Source organism: Plectropomus leopardus, chromosome 24 (assembly GCF_026936395.1).
Source record: "Plectropomus leopardus strain MGB_pleo_1.0 chromosome 24, ASM2693639v1, whole genome shotgun sequence".
In the NCBI taxonomy this organism is placed as follows: Eukaryota; Metazoa; Chordata; class Actinopteri; order Perciformes; family Serranidae; genus Plectropomus; species Plectropomus leopardus.
This window is the reverse complement of record NC_142199.1, coordinates 14,801,869-14,825,074: the sequence shown is the minus strand read 5'-3', so window position 1 is coordinate 14,825,074 and position 23,206 is coordinate 14,801,869. Positions and strand designations below refer to the sequence as shown.

At 38.3% G+C, this 23,206-nt stretch overlaps 1 protein-coding gene across 1 annotated transcript in view; it reads right to left on the bottom strand.

Moving 5' to 3' along the window:
* Window positions 1-16,871, bottom strand: part of LOC121962873 (muscarinic acetylcholine receptor M4) — a 145,810-nt gene extending 128,939 nt beyond the window's left edge. Inside the window, exons 1-3 of the mRNA XM_088074461.1 lie at window positions 16,802-16,871; window positions 16,614-16,673; window positions 16,319-16,358 (exon numbers count right to left, since the gene is read on the bottom strand). The gene's annotated coding sequence lies outside the window, so the exon portion shown is untranslated. The remainder of the gene's footprint in view (window positions 1-16,318; window positions 16,359-16,613; window positions 16,674-16,801) is intronic.
* Between the last annotated feature and the right edge of the window lie 6,335 nt (window positions 16,872-23,206).

Genomic DNA, 23,206 nt, shown 5'->3' with positions numbered 1-23,206 from the left:
CCCTCATTATTTGTGAATAACACGCATACTTATTGTGACACACACGGCCAGAGAGACACATTAGCTTTCACACAGATCCTTGGGAGAAGACACAGAGAAATGGGTGAAATGAAATCTAGATTTCCCCACAGGCTCGATAATGCACCACATTCACATCATTCTGTCTGTTTCAGAGTGTGAACAGACACCCTTCTGGTCTCAAGGCCCCGTCTCTCAGCCTTCAGGCCGCTCTCCCAACACGGCATCACCGCTAATTTTACAGAAATGGGAAAACAGCAGCGTTCTGCATCAGCTCTCCCCTCTGTGACAGAGTGATTGGACTCTCTGTGTTGCTGGCAGCGTTTTTTTTTGTTGTTTTTTTGGGGGGTTTTTTTTACGGTGAGACAGCTCCACCCTGCAGGCTGTGTGGTGGGAGTCCCGTCTGTTGTGTGGGAGCTCTGCCTCCAGGACACAGCACTGCCAGGAGAGAAGGGACGGGGGGATTTTACACACTATAGCACCACTATTTGGCTGCCATCTCTGTACCATATGCATTTGACCTCATTCATATTCTGGCTGACTCAGATGATGATGGAGATTTTACCTGCATGGGTTGTCTTTTTGTGATTTTTGTCTTGTGTATTAATTTGATTTTCTTTTTTTAAATGCGGTTTAGCTAATCCATAATCCTGCTTCTTATCTTTATCATGTCTTTAGGTTCAAAGAAGTGCAGCCTGCTGAGACTGAAAGGACCGTTACAGAGGAGACAGTGAGCACAACCACATTATCTGAGGTGTTTACACACTGTGCCCCTGTGCCCTTCTCCAGTTTTTTTCAGGATGAATGCCTCTGTGTGTGTGTGTGTGTGTGTGTGTGTGTGTGTGTGTGTGTGCGTGTGTGTGTGTGTGTGTGTGTGTGTGTGTGCGCACGCACATGCGTGCGTGTGTGTGTGTGTGAGAGTGCTGCGTTCTGCTATAGCCTGCAGCGTTGCCAGTCTCACTTGGGTGCAGCCACACATTTGGGCCAAAGTGAGATTGTGCAGAAACAGCTTAAAGGACAAAGTCACCGATTTATATATTTCCTCAGTCTGTAATGCATTTAGGAGATATTCTTTGTGTTATTTGTGTTATTCTTTTGTCTTTTCCTTAACATGCCATTTCCAAAGCCAAGTTTATACTTCTGCCCTTTCTTACGGCTTCCCCTCTGTGATTGTAAGACAATGGGCACAGACATGAAAAAAGCACCGATATGCAAGACGTTACTGAATCTACTCTGGATCAGAAATCATTTAATTAAAGTGCTCTAGCCACTCATGTAAAATAAAAACAGAAACTCAACACAGTGGCACAGAAACTATGCCGCCAACTACTATTCTGGAGGTGTAACTACAGAGCAGACAAACTACTGCACAAGTACAAATACTCACAATGGCACACAACACTTGCATAAGCTACACACAACAATACACACAAAGACACACAACAATAAATCAGCCTTTAGTCTTCATCCCTCTCTGACTTCTTATACTTCCCAAAATGCCCTGCAGCAAACCACAAATGCAGGATATAAAATTGCCAATGCATTGTAGGTTAAAGGAGAGAGTCATATTCTGGTGACGGAAAAGCCAAACTCGACATGTCGTGTATATCATTCTGGACTGTTGAGTCTTATGTCAATACAGACATTGATTCCCTCCCCCCTGCATCTACAGCATGATTGATGTTTCAGATGAACGTACAGTGTAGTCGGCATTAAAGTGGGTCTTTGTATTAATGGAACTGGCAGACAAGTGCTGTCGCCTAAATACTGTACATGGCTCCAAGAATAGAAATGAGGGTACCACCTGTTTGTGGTCACATGGCGCTGTCAACATCCTGTGCATCTTGTAAATTTCCATGACAGCACACAGACACAAACTAATCAGAGCTCATGTTCCAACAGCTTTTACATATTCATATCATTTCTTCCCTCTTTATTGTTTTTTTTTTAACTGAGGAAATTAAAGCAGACTCGTCCTTTTTAAGCACCACAACACTCTTATTTTGGAGATAATGTGAATGAACAGAACATGTAGCTTAGCATCAGCTTGGTTACAGAGATGATCTTGAGGTATCCTTGACATAAACGTCAATAGCTCAAATACTGCATGTCTCCTCTGGGACCACGTATACGAGCCATCCTCACTGCCTGTCACATACGATGGAATAACGCACAGATGCCCTTGGAAAATAAGGGATTTCAGGTATAACGTACGAAAACTGTGATGCAACTAGCAAATTTGAGTCCTTGGCTGAATGATTTTGGATGCTCAGACTAGCAAAAATAATGATTTACATTTTAATTAATACACTTAAACTAATAACGTTTGAGGCGCACACGCTGTATGAGATGAATACTGGATGACCTTGGTCTGTATTCCCGTAATGCTTTATTACACAACTGGGTCAGCACACATCTACCTTGCAGTATTTTTTAAAGCAGTTCAACATGTTGGCACGCTAAATGTTGGAACCGTGACATCAAATCAGCTACAGATATTTTTAAAGCCATAAATCGTTTGAATTATTCATACTGAAAATACCTCAAAGCTGTAATATTGTACTTTCCGATGATAAACGCACATCCGCGCGTGTTTTTTATGGCAAGCATTGCTGTTTGTGATATCCAGTACAGTTCAGGTCTGGGTCACGCACCAGTGCACTTAATTCTTCCTGTGTGTGAGAGGAGTTTCAAATTTAGAGGGATTTGTCATGTTGTTACCATGAATTCCCAAAACATTAGGTAATCACAGATACTGTAACTATTGTAAATTAAAAAACAGTTTGTCCAAGCAGGTCACACGATGATTAAGAATGAGTAAGAAATGAAAGTACTGGAAGTGAATGTGAAGTGGTTTGGTTTTAGCCAGCGGGCCGGCAGTGCTGGAGGTTACTGGGGAGTCTAGGTCACTGGGCCGCTCTCCCTCTGCCCTGACAGCAGGCTGCCCCACAGTTATCTCTGTCGACGTGCATTCAATCAGCGGAGCGCTGACATTTACTGCTGGGGCACACACACACATTCACTTGTTTCCAGTTTGAGAGGGGTTTCCTCGACAGTTAGTCACTGCGACCGCTGGAAATTAGGGGCAGATTCAAAGCAGTTCAGGGAGAAATAGCGATGGACGATTCTTTGGTTCTCTATTCAGAAATTGGTGCGAGCACCATGGGAATTGTTTTACATTTAACCCCTTGAAACCTGAGCAAATTGGCTTGATTTCTTTCAGAAAGGGAAACAGCCATCTAGCAAAGAAGAAATTACCCCTAAATTTGCAAGAAATTAGTGAAAAGTACAAGAAAATTAGCTGAAAATGAATGCAAGAAAAACAACACAAAGAACAAGAAAAAAAGGAAATACAAACAAGAAAAAAAAATACTAATACAAAAGTGCTTAAAAATGATAGTATTCCGTAACATAACTCAACATATATAATTTTAAATAATCTTATCATGATAATTAGAAATATAGTTTTTTTTCTACCTTTTGTCTTTTTTCATTCATTTTCTGTAGATTTTTTAAAAATTATTTTCTAAATCTACTAATCTCTTGCAATTTGTGGCACACTTCATACCAGGTTCCTTTTTGCCTTTTTATCCATGTTTTTTTTAAAATGAATCCCACAAATTTGCTCAGAGTTCAAAGGTCTCAATAGGCATCTGAAAGCAGCATGAGAAAAGTGATGTCGCTCCATGTTTCAAAGGGTTAAATATATAAGTCATAAACCTCCACATCAGTTTTAAACATACAGCATTGCCATAACCTTTAAATCATCGTCTAACTACACTGTCTGCTGCTTTGCGTTAAAGGCTTGAATAAAATCTTCAAAGCGCCTGTTAAATAAAATACATTTTGTCAAACACAAGATGTCAGAGTTGTTTGACCTCTCAGCATTCTGGCTAACTGGCTCTGCTCTCAGCTCGCAGCCTTGATCTCCAGCTGACGGCAGCAGGGGGCCGCAGTCTCTAAGTGCTCCAGTTTCAGAACAAGGAGGGATGTTATTTCACACCAGCTGAGCCAGTGAGTGACCCTTAATGACATGTGTGTGAGAGTGTGTCCGTGTGAATGCGATCACACACAAATTCATTTCCCTAATCTGCACAGTGAATAAATGCCCAAAGTGGTGACATCACTGGAGTTACTGCAATCCCACCATGATGACATCATCAAAGAGACATAACTGTAGTTATTATAAGTTTACTGCAGTGATTTAGTATTTTCTGAATTATATCAGAAACAAATTGGTGACAACAGATTCTTTGTTAAACCTCTGTTCATGGTTATCGAGTGCCCCCAACTTTTCTTAAACTGAAACTTCACAAATATGCTCATAACCTTCGAGCTAATTAGCCTAATTATCATGTCTGATTGTCCATTATTGTCTTCCTGTCCTAAAAGAAAAAAAAAAACCAAAAACAAATCCTTAAACCAGGTTTAACTTTAGAGGTCACATTTGTATGTACTCAATACTCTGACTTCTTTCCAAGTACTATGGTCTTTTACATGTTTAAATAATAATACATTTCTTTTTTCCAGTGTAGAAGTATAGGAGGGTATATGTACATATATTTAAGTATCAGTTTCTTATTCAATTGATAAACAAATATACATAAATAAATCCGACTCTGCAGATACCTCAGTGTACGCTGCTCTTGAAACAAATTGGTGGATTGAAATTAAAATTCATTGATGCTCTACATCAAACCGGCTCTATGTGAAATGTTTTACAATCCCAAAAAGCCTGGAGTGAAGAGCTTCATTTTTAAAACAGTCCCCCAAAATTTTTCCATCCTATTTATTAACGTTATCTTTCTGTACAAGATTTTATATCTTATTAAATTACAACATTCCCTTCATCTTAAATTCATACCTTTAAGTCTTGGTTCCAAAAATGTGTTTTAGATTAGAGCAAAGTATGTTTCAGTTTTTTGAAAAGAGTAAAGGCTTTGAGGGTGAGAACTAACCAGTTCCTTAAAGCCTACTTTTGCTCGTGTTTTTGGAAAGGCCAAAAAAAAAAAGACTTCATGGATCATCTATGAGTACACACTTCTATATGTGAATGAATCACTTAACAGGGCATCTGTATCGAGTACAATTCCACACTAACTTCTATTAAGCAATTGTTTTCAGTAGTTTTCCTGACAGCACTGAAATTTCCAGATGCTGTTGTTGTGACTTCACTGTTGTTTCGGAGAAATCATGGCTGAGAAATTGCTATATTTAGAAGTAACCTCCGTCACTGTAGTGTCATCACTCAAAAAACCCCACAGTCCATGAAATCATGGCAGTGACATCACTGTACTGTCTGTGATTTTCTCCACTTTGACAGTTTCTGCTTTGTTGGATCCGACGTAATATGAATTGAACGTGGATTGGAACATCATGAACATCACTGACTGGGAGGATTTCCAAAATTCCTTTTAGCATTAAAAATGTCTTGAGAAATCTCTCTTCCTGTTTCCAGAAACCCTCTTAGTTCATTCTGCTCTTTCGTTTTTGGCTCCAGTTTTAATGGAGTGACAGAGAGGCGTGCAATAGGTGAAATTAACATTAAAACCTGGTTTCTCATACGGATATATGCTTATTATCCAGGGTCAGTCTGTTCAAACGTTTCATGGGACCGCACAGTTTTACCAAATACTGTCTGAGTCACCGCTGCTGATAGCACAGCAGAGATGGAAGAAGTATTTAGCTCCTTTACTTTAGTAAATGTACTTATACCATGCTGTGAAAATACTCTGTTACAAGTAAAAGTCCTGCATTGAAAATGGTACTTAAGTAAAAGTCAGTAAGTAAACTCAGGAAAATGTACTAAGTATTTAAAGTAAAAGTACCTAATACAGAAAAATCTTATTAAAAAAAGTATATGTAAAAACCCCAAAATTAAAAACTATTAATAAAAAATAAAAAAAGTGTAAAATGATAAAAAAATAGAAAAAACACTCCCCAAAAATAAAAAAAAAATTAAAACAGCCCCAATCTCAAAATTATTCAAAAAGAAGGGACAAAAAAACAGACTTAGAAACAACTGAAACTAACACCCCCCAAAACTAAAAATATGAAAAAATACTTTTATGTTTATCAAAATAGTTGACATTGGTGAATCAACTTATTGTTGCAGCCATACTTGTATAAACATATTTTATAAACCCCTCTCATGTTTTTTTTTTACAAAAATCTTCATTTGTGAAGAAACTTAAGCTTTCAGATAAATGTAGTGACATATAAAGTCCAATATTTCCCTCTGAATGTACGGGAGTAAAAGTATAAAGTAGCATGAAAAGAAAATACTTAAGTAAAAATGCCTCAAGTTCATACATAACTACAGTACTTAGTAAAAGTACATAGTTGCATTCCACCACTGGCTGTCAGTCAGCATTACATCAGATAAAATCATGGAGCACCAGAGCCAAAAAGTCTCATTATTTAACAGGTAAAAGTCTCGACAAAGACATTCTGGGTTTTCTAGTGCATGAAACAACGTCAACTGACTGGAACCCTCTAATGAATCCTAATAAGCCTCGGCTCTTTTACTCCCCCTTAGCTTACTAACACATGACATTTTGTTTTAATAAACCATTAGCTTAATATCCTCCACTGGATGTACTGTAGGGCAGCGAGGGCACGGCACACACACTGTGACGGGAACACACACAGACGTGCGCAGACAGAGGAGAAAGGCAATGGCGCGTTAGACAAGAGTACAGTAAGTCTGCGGAGTGTCCCCCGTCAGTCATTAGGTCCGTTCAGGCATGGATACACACTGATGTAATGAGGCACAGTGAATGTGTTCAGGGTGTGTGTGTGTGTTTAATAGATTGGAGGATGAATCATTCCAGGGATGACCTGATTCTTCAGGGAAGTTTGAGGAAGTGTGTGTTTGTGTGTGTGTATGTGTTTGGGGGTTAACGGCGCATGAAATTATGTCTTCATTAGCATCTCCTCAAGATAAACCACATGATGGGGCAATAATCGTATCTGTCAGTGACATGACGGTAACAAAGGATATTTGTGAGTCTAATTATTAATTGACGGCAGTGAAAAAATGATTAAACCCTGTGTATCCGTTTTTAAATACCTATCTACCACAAAAAAACTGCCTGTGAGTACGCTGACATTGCCCACAAACCGAGTGGCTTTATTACACGGATGTAAAAAGATAACTGGATACAGTGTTGGAGGCGGGGCCCTTTTCATTCTTATGAAAGTTGCTCAGTGGTGCATGAAGCCAAAGAAGTTAAATTTCCTGGGTAATAAAGGAAAAGGAAGTGCACAACAGACCAAAATTCCAAAACCCCATTAGTCCAAAAAATGTTTAAAATGTCTAGTTTCCACAAAAAGACACTCTATGCAATTAGTTTGTTTCCCAGCAGTGCTGAGCTGCCAATCCAGGAGGGCTTTAGCAACCTGACACTGGTTTCCCTGCGATTTTTGGAGCAGCAAACATTGGTGTTTTAAGCCAAAAATATGATTTTTTTCCCACTATAACCGAGTAGTTTTTGTGTCTATACCTAACCATGCATTAACCACAGCATTTAAAAAAATAACTTTATCCTGGTTTACAGAAACATACAATGCAAACATTTTTCTGGCAGTTGGGTTGTCTAACTGCAGGAAATTTGTACTTTTGGAGAAGCAGGATTTTCTAGAAATTGTTTTGGGGATAACGGGCTGTCAGAGAAATGGAAATGGAAATTTGGGCCGCTGGAGCAACAGGCAGTCTGCTGTAGACTTTGCAGGTCGAGTGACAACTAACTTCTGCTAACTGGGTGAAAACTGTGTGGTTCTTCGAGACTTTTGAAATGTTAGCAGACTGATTGGATCAAACACACAAACAAGTGATTTTACACAAGGTTGTGACATTAAGAAAAATTGATTAATTGATTTACACACATTTCTTTCACAATGCAAGTCGATGGGGTCAAATGGAATCACTTGACCCTAAAGTTGTCGTTACACATTTTAGCCACAATGTCAAATTGGCTTCAAAGCCTGTCTGTTTTCATAGTTTATGTCAGCTATTGCAGCCTCTTTACTACACTATTGTTCTGAGGGATTGTTAGTCTGTGTTGCTTAGTTCTAAAAAAATTGTAAGCTGATAGCATACTGTTTTACTGAGGACTAGATTTTGTGGATGCATGCAAAAATATAACAATCATCATAGTTCATTTTTTGGTCAATATCATTGGAGAAAGTGTAATTGAAATTGCAGTTTTCACTATCACAGGTTACTTTCTTTTGCTTTAGTCTCTCTTTTTTGATTTTTTTAAAAAAAGAAAATATATTTCAAAGGCTGTCGAAATCATTCCAGTTCTGCTTTATTTTGCAGTCACGTTGTCTGCGATCCAAACCAGCGCCTGCCGTAATTCCTCATGATCCTCGGAAATGTGCGGCTGCTGTGCGAGGATGTGGTTTTTGTTAACAACCGTGCGCAGACCCACCACAGTCGCCCGATGAGTCAAATCACATCACAGGGGCGATCCAGATCTGAAGCGGGCGTGTGTATGTGTGTGTGTTTGCGTGTGTGTCGTGTGAGGTGGAGATGAGGGTGACAGCCAGGAAACAGCCTCTGGTGTCATCCAGCTCTTTATCACTGTAATGATAAACGAGAAGCTCCATATGTTTTGGGATGATGTTAATGTCGGGGCTAAAATTTGCCCTCATGCGCGGCGAAAGAAAGATAAGGCAACCACTGCTGTCGCCAGTGTGGGTCTGATAAAAAGCTGTGAAATATCAATCAGCACTGACTGATGTTAATGTTGACATGTTAGCAGGGTTCGGATGTGCTCTTTTTATGGCTTTCAGGTGACATGATGTGCCCCCTGGCTGCTTTATTAGAGGTCCTCAGCTGTAAATGACAGGCAGTAGCTGATTATATTTCTAATGAGTATGACCGGGGGTATTACGCATACAAATTTTTGATGGGGCAGAGTTTCAATACTGGACATGCACAGGAAAGACAGTCATTCACTTTATTATGCAAGATTAGATCAAAGATATTTTCATTTATGCTATTTTTTTACTTAGATTTTTAGTGAACTTGATAAAAAATGTTGCTGGGAACTTGCTGTAAATGAAGTTGAATGTTTAAATGTTGATTAAACGTTTGCTAAAGGCACTTTAAACAAAGTTTTGTGTTGGAGTTTGTTATTTTTCTAAATTCTAAATACTGACAGAAAGATTTTCATTTTTATTGTCAATTCATAGCGGTTCCAAATATCGGTCTCATTAACCACTAACAATCAGTATCTGTATCAGCCCTGAAAAGCAATATCAGTCTACCTTTAATCAGTGCAAAACATGATGCAAAAATACAGTGTAACAAAACTTTGTGGCCATATGTTAACTGTAACCTTTACCCAGCGAACCAGAATGACCTTGGTTTTGACACATTTAATTTGAGATGTTGATAAAAGTTAGTGGTTTCACATTTGGAAAATAAATTCATAGAAAATCAGTCTAACTCTCTAAATAAGGACATCCACGCTGAAATAACCCTCTCAGATATTTCATGTTCTGGCTAAATATAGCTAACAACCAGGCCATCTCTCTGGCCCATATACTGTATGTGTTAACTACTCTTCACTAGACCTATATGAAAGTGACAGACGTGGCTGCTGGGAGGTTTGAGAGCCTCTACAGCGCAGAGACGAGCTAAATCACACTGTGCCGCGTTCACTGTGAACTGTCTGATAAGCTTATCCTGCAGACACACATACATGTGTAAATGTTGTATTACAATGCTTTGCTTTGTCTTTAGATATTTAAAATATTAAAATTAATGATGGCTGAGTTCCATTTTGCTACCTGAGTTTCAAGGTTATTTTTATATTTATTTTAAATAATTATGCCTTTATGAAAATAATTGGTGATTTATTTTCCACTTAACCTTGCGAGAAAATTGGATCAATTTCTCTCAAAAACACAGGAAGAAGGCAATGAGCAGCTTAAGAAGAAATTACTTTAAAAAAAAAAAGAAAAAATTAAAAAGTAAAAAAAAATTACAACGAAATTACCTGAAAAATGAGCAAAAAATGAGGGGGGAAAAAAGAAAAAAGAAAACAAAAACGAAGAAAATGACTTGGAAAAATGTGTTTAAATATATAATTATGATATTTTAAAAAAATAGCAAAAAAGAAAAGAAAACATAAAACATAAATAGATAAAAAAAAATCATAATTATGTGACATAATTTTCAATATATAATTATTCCACTAACAAATGTAGGTTTCTGGACATTTTCCCCTTACTTATTTTCAATAAAATTCTAAATCTACTAATTTCTTTCAATTTGCAGGATTGAGTTAAGTTAATTAGATTTCTGGTCGTTTTATAGACATGTGCGCAGAGTCTCATTCAAATGCATGTCGCCTTGAAATAAATGGTTTGACGTGAGAAAGCAGAAAGTAGAGTATCACTGTCATCTGGGTCCTCACTGCGGCGTGCCACACAGTCAGATGAGAGCATCACAGAGCTTTCTGATAGCTCAGAGTCGCCTTCTCTTTGTCAGCACTGTGGTGATGTTCATGCCATCTTTGGAGCGCCTCCACAGCTCATCCTGCAACCCCCCCACCTACTGGCAAGCCTCAGCACCGTGGCCTGGAAATCAGCACCAGACGTGGCGAGGATGCAGCCAAACCGTCACGCTGCCCAAACTGATGGAGGGAGCTCGTGACGGGGGGGGATGGGTGTTGAAACAGGAGGTGTGATTGTGTCAGCATCTGTGAGTGCGCATTTATGTGCAGGAAAATGGGAATCCTGCATACAGATATGAAAATTTAATGTCTGTACGTGCACGGGACGGCCAACAAAAATATGTTGCAATATGTTTCAAAGCGATTGGGATATCCCAGACAAGGATGGAAATAAAAACGCTTTCAGGGCTTCCTGAAAGGAAAAGAGGTGTGTTGTTACTTTGAGCCAGTGTGGTGCTGGGATTTAGAGGTTTCAGGAGGTGGGGGTTTCATGCCAACATTTCTTTGATCTACTGAAGTGGCCTGAGGTCTGAGCAGCCTGCTGTGAGAGGGGCGGTGGGTGGAGGGTAAGTAGGTGGAGCAGAGGTGTGTGTGTGTGTGTATGTGTGTAATTCAGCACATAAAACCAAGGTTACACATGAAAACGCTGTAGTGCGCAGCCTTGTATTAAAAAGGTAATTGTTTTAATGAGATTATGTGTCAGGTGAGATTAATATGAGAGGCTGATGAGTTCATAAATCATATTGAGATGCACACTGCATACATCACACAGAAGAAAAAATGTTGGTTAAATTAAGCCTTTTGAACAAATGAAAATCTATATTTTGAAGTATTTTTGCAATATGTAAAAAAACACCCTGGACAGGCCGAGTATTATTTATGTATTCTTTAAATGGCTTCGTGTGAGAAAAAAAGTCCCATTTGTTGAACTTTGAGGGCACACACAGGTGTGTATGTATATTCTTACTCCATGACATCCCAAGGTAAATATTGTACTTTTTACATCACCACATTTATCTGAACGCTCAACATACTTTACAGATTACAGTTTTTGCATAAAAACACAAGACGTGTTTATAAAATATGATGAGTGTTATAAATTAAATGACCAAAGAGTTCATGGTAGTATGCTTCAATTAGTTGATAAATCAGTTGATTGACAGAAAATCATCGCCAACTACTTTGTTTGAGGTGTTTTGTTTTGTTTAATATTTTTTAGTTTTGAGGTGTTTTTTCTATTGTTTTTAAGTAATTTTTAGTTTTTTATTATTTTTCTTATAATTTTGAGCTTTTGTTTTTTTTTTTTTTTTTAGATTTTTCTGTATTTGGTAATTTTACTCATACTTTAAGTACTTTTTTCCAGATTTTACTAACTTCCTTTTACTGAAGTAACATTTTTAACTTGTAACAGAGTATTTTTAACAGTGTGCTTTTAGTACTGCTACTTAAGTAGAGGATCTGAATACTTCTTCAACCACTGCCTGCATATCGAGTTGGGGTTTTGTGTAGGAGAATAATGGTAATAATGTGAGATTAGAAGTAGGCTAAGTATTACTTATTGACAGAATTGCTGCATTTACATGTTGACTCAACATTTTGGCTGGTGGCAGAACCCACCATTCATTTGTCCTTCGGATGGGTGATAACAAACATGAGGAGCACTTGGGCAGAAAAGCACCTTTTCCTGCAGTGGTGGTGATGCACAGAGAGCGTGCATTAATGTTATATATGGGGGAGGCCGCCTGAGCAAACAAAGAGGGATTCCTTGTAAAACAAGCACATGAGCGCATGTGACACATTTGCAAATGCAGCAGCGAGCCGGTGGGCCAAGGGTGTAGCCAAGAGGGGGAAATGTCACTTGTCTCTCCTCGATTTGGGTCTGTCTCCACTTATAAAAGTCTCATAAAACCATTAATGCTGTGCAGATGTAGACGTTTTAGCCGTGAGCTAACAATATGGAGGGCGCAGTATGTTGAGAATGCCTTTGATCAGGTCTTTATGAAGGAGACGGGCACTTTGATGATTTTGCTGACATTTCCAGGAGACTTTAAAACCTCGAGTCGGGCTAATCAAATCAGTGTGTATTCTCTCTCGTCGAGGTTAGGTAGCATGTATGCGGGTAGCCTTTTAGGAGTTTGTTTTTTTATGGTTTGGAGATGAGGAGACATTGAGTCTAAGTGCTTTTTGAATAAATGAAAAGATGTTTGCACTTTATGCACAGACACAAGACCTTCAGCAGACTTCTTAATATAATGTGCATGCTATAGTTTCTATACCTGCATTATCATGGTCATGTGTACAGTGCATACGTTGTGCATTGAGCCAAAAGTTAAACACTTTCGTTTTTATTTTGCATTATTTACAGGTTTAAGTTGAGGTTGAAGGTTTTTTTATGCATATAAAAGACTTATTTCTCTCAAATTTGGTCATAAATTTGTTAAAATCTGTGTTAGTGAGCACCTCTTCTTTGAAACCTGGATCAACATCAGTTTTCTGGTTCTGGGTTGTGATACCTTTCACAAATACTGAATGCTGAATACCACAATCAAAAACCTGGTCAGAACCGGATATCTCACCAAAAAAGCATCTCTGTAATCTCTACTCAAGTGCGATCCTAATAAATGCTTGTTGTTGGATTTTTTTCAATATCAAACCGCATATTTTATCGAGGCTTTTTACTGTGTCCGACCCAACGTACACCTGTGTAGTAATCCTGCTGTTTAATCAGCGTCTTGATATGCCACACCTGTCAGGTGGAGGGATTATCTCGTGCACAGGATTTTTTTCATTTTAATTCAAGCTCTGATCAGTGTATATTTGTTTTTTTTTTTGGCTGTAACCTACGTATTTGGACTTCTTACTTCACAACATTCATATCTGACAGCTTTAGTAAAGTAACTACAATTAGCCAATTAGAAAACTACTATCTGCGAAACATTTAAGTTTTAAAAAGTTTTTTAAACTTTTTTTTTTATAATTTTAAGTTTTGGGGGTCATTTTTTGTTATAGAAGATGCATTGAGTAGTTTAACTTTAATAATTTAAGTATATTTAAGTATATTTTATACTCATCTTATACTTAGTTGTACACAATTAAAAACAGCATAAAATCCAGTTGAACAATCAACCAGTAATAACAATATTGACAATTTGTAAACTTAATTTGAGATTATGATTAAATTTGCAAATCATTATTTCAGACAGCAGTGGGTGGTTACATGTCACAGATCAATTATTGTTTTTAATATCAGTATATAGGTGAGGACATTTTGAGCATATTTGAATATTGGGCAGGAGTCCACTACAGTATTTTATATTACTTTCTTTGTCTAAACTAAACAGCATTTCTACACACAATCTGTGTCATTGTCTTTCTCCTCTGGATATTTCTTTGTCTTTGTCTGAGCATTAACATTTCACTTAAAGCCAGAACCATTCATCTTCACCACGCGACTGATTTCAGATGCCGACAGCATACAAATGCACTCATCACACACACCTGCATGTGCAAACACACCCATGCTGGCACATCCTGTTGGCTCAGTAGGCCGCTGATGTATTCACAACCTTTTCTTACACGACGCCGCCTCGCTCTTCTCCATCTGTCCCTCCTCGTTTTACCATTTAGTCCAGACAAACCAGATAACAGCGGTGTGGTTACAGCGAACCCGGGTTATAAATTATACAGGGAGTCTTTTTATGTAATCTGTTCCCAGTATAATTATGCAAATCTCTCTTTTGTCAAGCTGAACCGGATTACTTGGGTGTCTCTGTGTGGCTGTCACTGGCAAAGTCCTCACTTTTTAGGGTCCAATCTTGTGCAGTTTAAGTGAACTCACCACACCGATTACATCCAAACTTTCACACTGTCACAGATTTATTTTATTATCAACCTGGGGTCCTGTCATGGTCAGTGGAGCCTGTGGAATCGCAGACAGACTGCGAGACGGTGCCACTGATGCCATTTCTGTGGTGGCTTCAATTTTGAAAAATGTCAAGGCCATTAAATCGCACAGGTGCTTTCACATGAATCTCAATTATTAGACCAATTTCTGTAGGTTTTTTGCCTCCTGGACACATCCGCGGACAGTTAAAAATAAGACAGAGTGCCTCAAATGATCTGGAGAGACACACAAATCATCTGATGCCATGTGGTGCCACCTGAGAAATATGCCTCTCTCAGGCTCCTGGTATCTCTTGTCAGTTAATGGAGCCGAGAGATGAGGGCTGAAATTGAGAAGCCCTCCCACAAGACAGTATGAGCAATCATATGATATTTTGGACCAGCTGCAGACAATAAACCAGTTTGACCATCAAGCCAGTACATCACTTTCTCCAAAAACTATGACTTCTACCTCCCCAATGCCTTTCAACAATTCTCTTTCTTCATTATATTAGGAACAACATTTCTTGCCTAAACTGGCTCTCGCACAGAGAAATCAGAGTCAGATCTGTGTCACTGAAGAAACACTCTTCAGTGTGCAGGATTTAGGGTGAAAATAATACATATGTTTTCTTGAGTGTAAAATCACCAGAAAATAACAAAGGTTGTATTTTACTACCTTTACATGAGCTGTTTAAATCTATATAGGTATTGGGTCCTTGTCCACAGAGTTCGCTGTGTTGCGCCACGATGTTTCTACAGTAGCCCAGAACAGACAAACCAAACACTGGCTCTAGATAGTCACATACACGCTTTCATGCCGGCCACTATAGTTAGAGGCCTGTCTGTGATGAAAGCATCGAACAAATATAGATTTTTAAAAATAAAACTGTTCTAGTCAATGTTTTTACCGATAGAAGTCACGCGGCCCGTTTGACTATTTTAACACGAGCGCTCTGAATAAATAATGTATCATCCTACTGATGCGTAATAATTCTAATGATTGAGATTTTGAGAGATGATGATGATTTTGAGAATGATTTTGATTTTAAAAAATGTGATTATTTAAAGGTTAGGGACGCTAAAAACATCCACAGATTTACGTACTTACAGTTGTCCTGGCGCCACTGCAGAACACAGTGGTGTAACTTAGTAATGACGGGCCCTGAAGCTCCTTACTTAGGAAGCACACGGACACACACTCTTAGATACGCACACACGATTAGGTATAAACATGAAGCAGGTTCCTACAGCTTAAAGTATGTTGGATTAAAGTCTTTATGAGACTCTTTTTAATGATACTTGGAATGAAATCAAACTTAACCCATATGTTTTGGTCATGCCCTGCTCTGGTAACCTATTGGTCTGTTACCTCTGAAATACTATCAAAGGCATGTTAGTCTAAGAACATACCCAATGTATTTTTTATGCCAACATTTCTGAATACAAAAACAAATTAAAATTAAATATGGGAATCAGCCACCATTCTGATTTCTGCTGACATGACAAACCGTTTTTTTCTCTTTTCTTTCTTTCAACAAAAAATAAACAGACGACAAAATCAGTAAGTAAATAAATAAAATTAAGTATTAAAATAGAGATAAACCAAGGTGCGGGCATACAGATGGGATATATTCAGTCATAGATGAAGAAAACTCCATAATTTTCCACTAAACAGATATATCAATATTGGTTGCTGACCAAATGACTTGTCATACATCTGCATTTCGGATATCAGCAGAAAATACAGCTTCGTGCATACCTAAAAAACACCATGTCCCAAAAACTGACAGATAAAGTGGCACAAAGTTCACCCACAAAAGCACAAACACATCATGAAACAGGTTCTCAGCGGTACCTCAGTCCAAAATGAAGACAACCTTTTAAACAAGGGCACGGCGGCCCAACTGATACCCCAAAAAATCCCCTTGAAAAACACTTGTACTCACCAATTTGAATGCTTCTGTCTCTGTCTCTGACTGGTCCAGCCTGCAACCGAAAATATGTAAATGTAACAGATTTCTAATGCTAGGAACAGCTAGCATCTACTAGGCTATTAGTTAGCTTACCATAAAACATAACAGGCTGGCTAGCCACCTGTGCAGAGACATTCATTTACAAGTAGCCCACAATTTTGCCAACATAAAACATGTATGCCTTGTCTTAAAATTCACAACTAACACAATAGCTAACGATACAATATTTAAACCAATGATATCCAGCTTGCTGCTAACGTTAGCTTACCTGCTACGTGTTTGTTGACACTAAGGGGCAGCGCGAGGGTCTTGTCCACGAGCTGGCGACCTGTTGTAAAAATGAAATCCATAAGAATTAAATTTAGGGAGTTAAATAACCTTATCCTCCTTTTATTTTCTCTTATTTCTTTATTTGGAAACCGCTTCTGTGTTTGCATGACAGCTCGCATGGCTTACCTTGGAGTCCTCAGCTTTTACTTGTTTACATTTTGGCCGTGTCCCCGAGCTGGAGTCCTGCCGTCCTGTCACCTGATCAAATGGAGACTTCCGATTGGACAACACATATATATTACCCAGAGAAGAAGAAAAAGAAGAAAAAGAAGAAGAAGAACATGGTCAACTAATACTTATGAATGCTGGTCACTTGATGAATGATTTTAACAACTATGTTTTATTTGACTCTTTTAAATCTGAATTAGGGTCAGTTTTCTTGTGCTGCCTTCACACACCTTTCACAATCTATTTAAACCTATTTAAACAATCTAAATTGATTTCTTTGAAAAAGACAATTTTTTTTGCCACAATTTTTAAAAAATTAGAAAAAGGTGACAAGACAATGACCTCAAAATAAGTTGGAAAAAAGGGACAGGGGTAAAAAAAAAATCTATATTTATATGTACTATAAATTATGTTACAGAAAAAGAGGTATATTCGTATATTTTTAATATTAATTTTCCGCACTTTTTTGGGAGAGATATTCTTGTTATTCTTGTATACTACTTTCCTCCACTTTTTGGGCCATGCTTTATTTACTGTACTTACTTCAGTAAGTTCAGTAAGTAAACAGGTGATGGGGGCAGTACCTGGTGACTCACCTGGTAAAGCAGGAGCCCCATGTGCAGGAGGTTATGTCTTTGCTGCAGTGGTTGTGGGTTCACTTCCACTCTTGGCCCTTTTGCTGCATGACATCCCCTCTCTCTCCCCCTTTCACACTTTCTGTCCTGTCAGATAAAGGGAAAATCCACAAAAATAATCTTTAAAAAACAGCTGATGGGATCACATTGCACTGGAGCTGTACGTTGTTTAATTTCATGTGACGTACCAGGGCATCACTTTCTCAAAAAAGGGGATTTTTTTCTTCATAATGTCATTTCTGAACCCCTAAGACATTGCAACACTTCTCTTTCTGCATCATGATAAGAACAGTTGAAGCACAGATTGGCTAATGAGATAAAACAGAGTCAGGTGTGCATAATTGCAAAGTCTGAATGACCCTTTAAGTATGGTCTGAATGAAGACTGTTGTCACCAGGTCCTTGTTTTCATCTGCAGAAAATCACACTGTTGTTTTTTAACCAGAGATCACATGCAGCCAGCCTCAGCCAAAGTCAAAGTTATAAATTCAGGGGGGCCCACATATGGCACACGTGTGTTGAGCATTGTGGCCTGTGGTGTCGAGGTTTAACAGGCAACTTCTTCACACCCCGCTAACTGCGAGCTTTTTGAAATGGTCAGAGGAGAGACTGATAATTGTACCAACACTTCCTGAGGTTATCCATGAGGCGTCGTAAAGTGAGAAAGAGAGAAGATGGTGCAGTGCAGGAGGTCAGGAACTTAAGCCCCTGAAACTTAAGAAAACTGGTTAGATTTCTGTCAAAAAACATGGGGAGAAGAAAACTTTTTGTCTTTTTTTAAAGATTATTTTTTGGGGCATTTTCCAGAGACAGCTCAGAGACAGACAGGAAAGGTTGGAGAGACAAGGGGGAATAACACGCAGCAAAAGGCCACAGGCTGGACTCAAACCCTGGCTGCTGTAAAAGCCTCAGGCACATGAGGCACACACTCTACCAGTTGAGCTCGAGATCATCCCAACATAAAGAAACCCCCACACAAGTGTTCCACGAGTTTTAAAAGCTGGGGCTATATGTATATTTATATATTATATTTTAATTACTGTAAAAAAGAAAAAATAAATGTAGAATTATGTTACAGAATTATTAGAATTTTTCTGCATTTTTTCCAGGTCATCTTTGTTTTGTTTTTAACTTCCTTCTTTTTTTTGTTTTTTAATGTAGTTTTTTTATTACTAATTTTCAGGTAATTTTCCTGTAATTTTTTATAATTTCTTACTCATGTTTGGGTCATTTCCTCTTTCATTGCTCATTGCTTTCTCTCCTTGTTTTGGAAAGAAATTAAGTTTTTTTTCAGGTTGAAGAGCATGACAATCAATGGGATCACTGGGGTGCCACAAATCTGAGGACACACAATTTACACATTAATCATTAGTCACACGTGGGTCACTTGTGTAAAAATTAATGGGATTTGGTCTGTTTACATTATGGGGTCATATGTTGTGAGTCCAATTAAACACCATTCATCCTTTTTCCTCCGCTAACACACTGTTTTCCTGCTCTGTTGCCCCCAATTTTTCCTACAAGACTCTTCCATCACAACCACTAACGCCCATGCAACATTTAGGCAGAGCAGCGGGGGGGGGGGCTCCCTGCCTCCCCCTCCTGCGCAGGGTGATGATCTGTAAAGAGAATCATTAAGATGCAATTTGTGACTGCGACGTGCACACACACATCGCCTGGAGAGAACGATTCATCACCAGCAGCCTCGCTCCTCACAGTGAAAACATATGATGCAGAGGCTCGGCTGCTCGGCTGCGTGACCTCCGACCTCTGAGACGTGTGTGCCTGAATGTGACCGCACGAGTATACACACACTAAGAATAAAACAATAGCTGCATGCAGGATTTGTGCCACAGCGCTCCGATCTGAGTACCTTGTGATTTGTGTCTTTATTTCTCTTTTAGGTCAAGTAGTGTCTGTTTGTGGTCAAATTGCAACCCTGTGGTAATTTTGTTTCTTGTTGTGGCTGTTTTTGTGTCTTTATAATTGTTTTACATCTTATTGTATGCATTTGACACCTAGTCTGTGTCTTTTCAGTCTCTTTTGTGGTCATTATGCATTTCTTTCTCATCGTTTTGTGCCTCTTTGTGGGAGTTTTGCGTCTCTTTCTGGTCACTTTGCTTCCCTTTATAACATTTTTTTATTCTTACGGGTTGTTTTGTGTCTCTTTGTAGTCACATTTGACCCTTTGTGGTCATTTTATTGACTTTCCAACAAGAAATGTCAACAGTCAAAGTCATTAGCAGCCTGGTAGGCCAATTCAGTGATCCATCCATGGTCCAATGACAGCTTTGATCCACAGCAGATCCAAACCCCCAGGAAACATCCTTGAGAAAGACACGCAGTTTTCTGGCCTGCCGCTGTTTTTGACCTCCATCATGGAAGTCATACAATTAATATATTCAAAAATGCACCCACCTAATTGCACTTTATGCATAATGAGGAGACAGGATGAAAGGAGATGTAATGGAGGACCAGTGTCAGGACCATTTCAGAGAAACACATTCATGCTCCTTGCATGTTGACCCTTCTTTCCATTTCAGCACAATGACTCCGGCCCCCTCCCAAATAATGGATAATTGCTGGAGACGTGTTATCAAAGGGGCTCAGAGGTCTGCGTGTTAAGAGGCAGCGCGCTCTCCTCTGCTCCTCTTTGATGAAGGGTTCTCCTGCTGTAATGTAATTCCTCCGTCCTCCTGGATGTTTTCATTGTATTGGAGAGCTTCCCCTAACGACTGCAGCTCGGCAACCTCTCCCACTATGTTCCTATGGTAACAACCGGGAGTGTGTGTGTGTGTGTGTGTGTGTGTCTGGGAGATGAGTGATTGTCTGTGTTTGTGTGCGTTCATTATGGTGGTGTGGCTCATTTTTACATAATGAATCAATTATGGAGGCTGCGGAGCGAGCTCATTTGAATAATCGCAGAAAAAAACACTCTGTACACGACATGATTTTACTGAGCATCTTCACACATCGCATGTAGGTTCAGCATCTCCCTTGGAGAGGGTGCAGCACTGTGTGTGTGTGTGTAGGGAGGGGAGAGGGTGTATAATGGGACGTCCAACTGACATCATTTGCCTGCCAATCTGCACCCTGCTCGCCAAAGCCAGCCTCCATAATAGCTTCACTGAGCAGCATCATGGCAGCATCTCTATTTTTAAACAGTTCATCACAGGGGAGAAAGTGTCATACCGCCCCCTAATGTCCAATGGTGGTCCATAAATCTGATCAAAACTACAGAATAATCCAGGAACATTTTACAGCCACATACATAAACATTCTGAAACCTGGATTTACGACACTTTTTTCTTGTGATGCATTCAGACACATTTCACAAGTATGTAAACCTTTCTTTTGAAAAACACGGGGAAAAGGCAATGAGCAACTTGGCAAAAAATAATTTCTTTGCAACTTATATTTGCAAAAAATAATTTCACTCTTAAGTTGTCCTATCAAATAAAGGCAAAAATATTTAAAAAAAACAAAATCATTTTTAAAATTCTAGAAAAAAAGCTAAACTATATTTGAACTAATCATAATTGTATATTAAAAATAATTATTTTAGAGAATTATTATACTTTTTAAGCTAATTTTTTCAGGTCTTTTTTTTTTACGTGTGCAAGTTTTAGGTCATTTTTTTTGTACTTGTTTTTCCCCAATCTTAAGTTGCTTCTTGCCTTCCTACCATGTTTTTCAAATAATTCAAGCCAATTTTCCCAGGTTTCAAAAGGTTAAATAATAAAGCCTCAATGACAGAAATCAGCTTTACCAAGTTCAAATTTGGGTTAGTATTGATATATTTTACAATCAGAAATACAATTATTTTTTCGGGATTTTCCCTTTATTTGATAAAACAGACAGTGAGAAGGAGGAAAGTGAGGGGATGACATGCAACAAAGGGCCAAAGCTGGAACTGAACACATGGTTTCTGTGGCTTTTATATACTGAACACTTGGTCTACCACATGAGCTACTCAACACCTCAGAAGTTATTGGCATGACCTGTCTACCCATTTCATAACACAGACAATGAGAATCAGGATGACATGCAGCAAAAGGCCAAATGTGGACTTGAACCCATAACTGCTGTGATTTTTGTTCAGGGGGTACCTGCTCCACCAGGTGAGCTACACTCTACTTGCCTTTAAAGTTATCTGTCTTCAGATTTCCTCTCACTATTTTCCTTGGTGTTGCTTTAATGTATAAAAGCACTAATTGACTTTTCTGACTGCAGATAGATCAATGATACAGTTTCTATGGTTGTAAATATTAGGCAGGACTGTGAAAAATATATCACAGGGATCTAAACTCTGGCTGTAATCTACCTTCACTTCAGCTGCTGTTTTCAGACTGATTTGTGGGTAACACGCGCCATCCTGTGGTCAGATAAAAGTACATTCATTTGTTTTTGCTCCATCTATGACTTCCTCTGAGACCCTTTTCCACTATCATTGAACCAGTTTCATTCTGGTTCTGGCATCTAATATTAAAATGTTCAGAGCATTTACTAATAAACTAATGAACTGGTCTAGAACCTGAACATTTGGTTCTCAGCTGGACCCAAAAAACAGTAAGTTGTGCAGTGGTCTTTTAAGTCTTCTATAAAAATCACAAAAAAAAATCCCCCATGAATAAAAAGGTTGCCAACACTTTTTTCCAAGTCTGTTTTCATAAAAAAATTAAAACAAAATAAGAGAAAGTAATTACCAAAGTTCTCTATACAAAAATGCCAAATTCTTTTTTTAAAAAAGGAAAAGAAATCACAAAAACTCCACAAAAAAGAAAACATGCCTTCCAAACCTGTTTTCTTAAAAATAAATAAATAAATAAATAAAAATCACCAAAGTTTTCCATAAAAATGGCCAAAAATGAAAAAGAAAAGACTTGGCAACACTTTTTAGGTTTTCTTTAAAAGCTGCTACATCGTGGCAGCCTGATGCTCAGTTGGTAGAGAAATAGCTCATATATAACGACTGTGCTGTTAACACGAGTTCAAGTCCACCCATGGTCCTTTGCTGCATGTCATCCTCTCTCTCCTGGATATTTACTCCTATGCTGTCCTTTTAAATAAAGGCAAACATACATTTTAACAAATAAAATCACTTTTAAAATTCTAGAAAAAATTCTAAAGCTAAACTGTATTGGAAATTATCATAATTATACATTTAAAATGATTATTTTAGAGAATTATTATAATTTTTAAGCATTTTTCAGGTCATTTCTTTTTATAACTTTCCTTTTTTATGTGTATACATATTTTAGGTAATTTTTTTGTAATTGTTTTCCCCCAATTTCTCGCAAATTTTTAGATCATTTCTTCTTCTTCACTATTTTCCTTTGGGCTGCTTTAATGTGTAAAAGCACTAATTGTTTTTTTCTGAGTCATGGATGCAGATAGATCTACGATACAGTTTCTATGGTTGTAAATATTAGGCAGTAATGTGAAAAATAACTGAGTGTCTCACAGGGATCTAAACTCTGGCTGTAATCTACCTTCACTTCAGCTGCTGTTTTCAGACTGATTTGTGGGTAACACGCGCCATCCTGTGGTCAGATAAAAGCATTTGTTTTTGCTCCATCTCTGAGACCCTTTCCCACTATCATTGAACCAGTTTCATTCTGGTTCTGGCATCTAATATTAAAATGTTCAGAGCATTTACTAATAAACTAATAAACTGGTCTAGAACCTGAACATTTGGTTCTCAGCTGGACCCAAAAAACAGTAAGTTG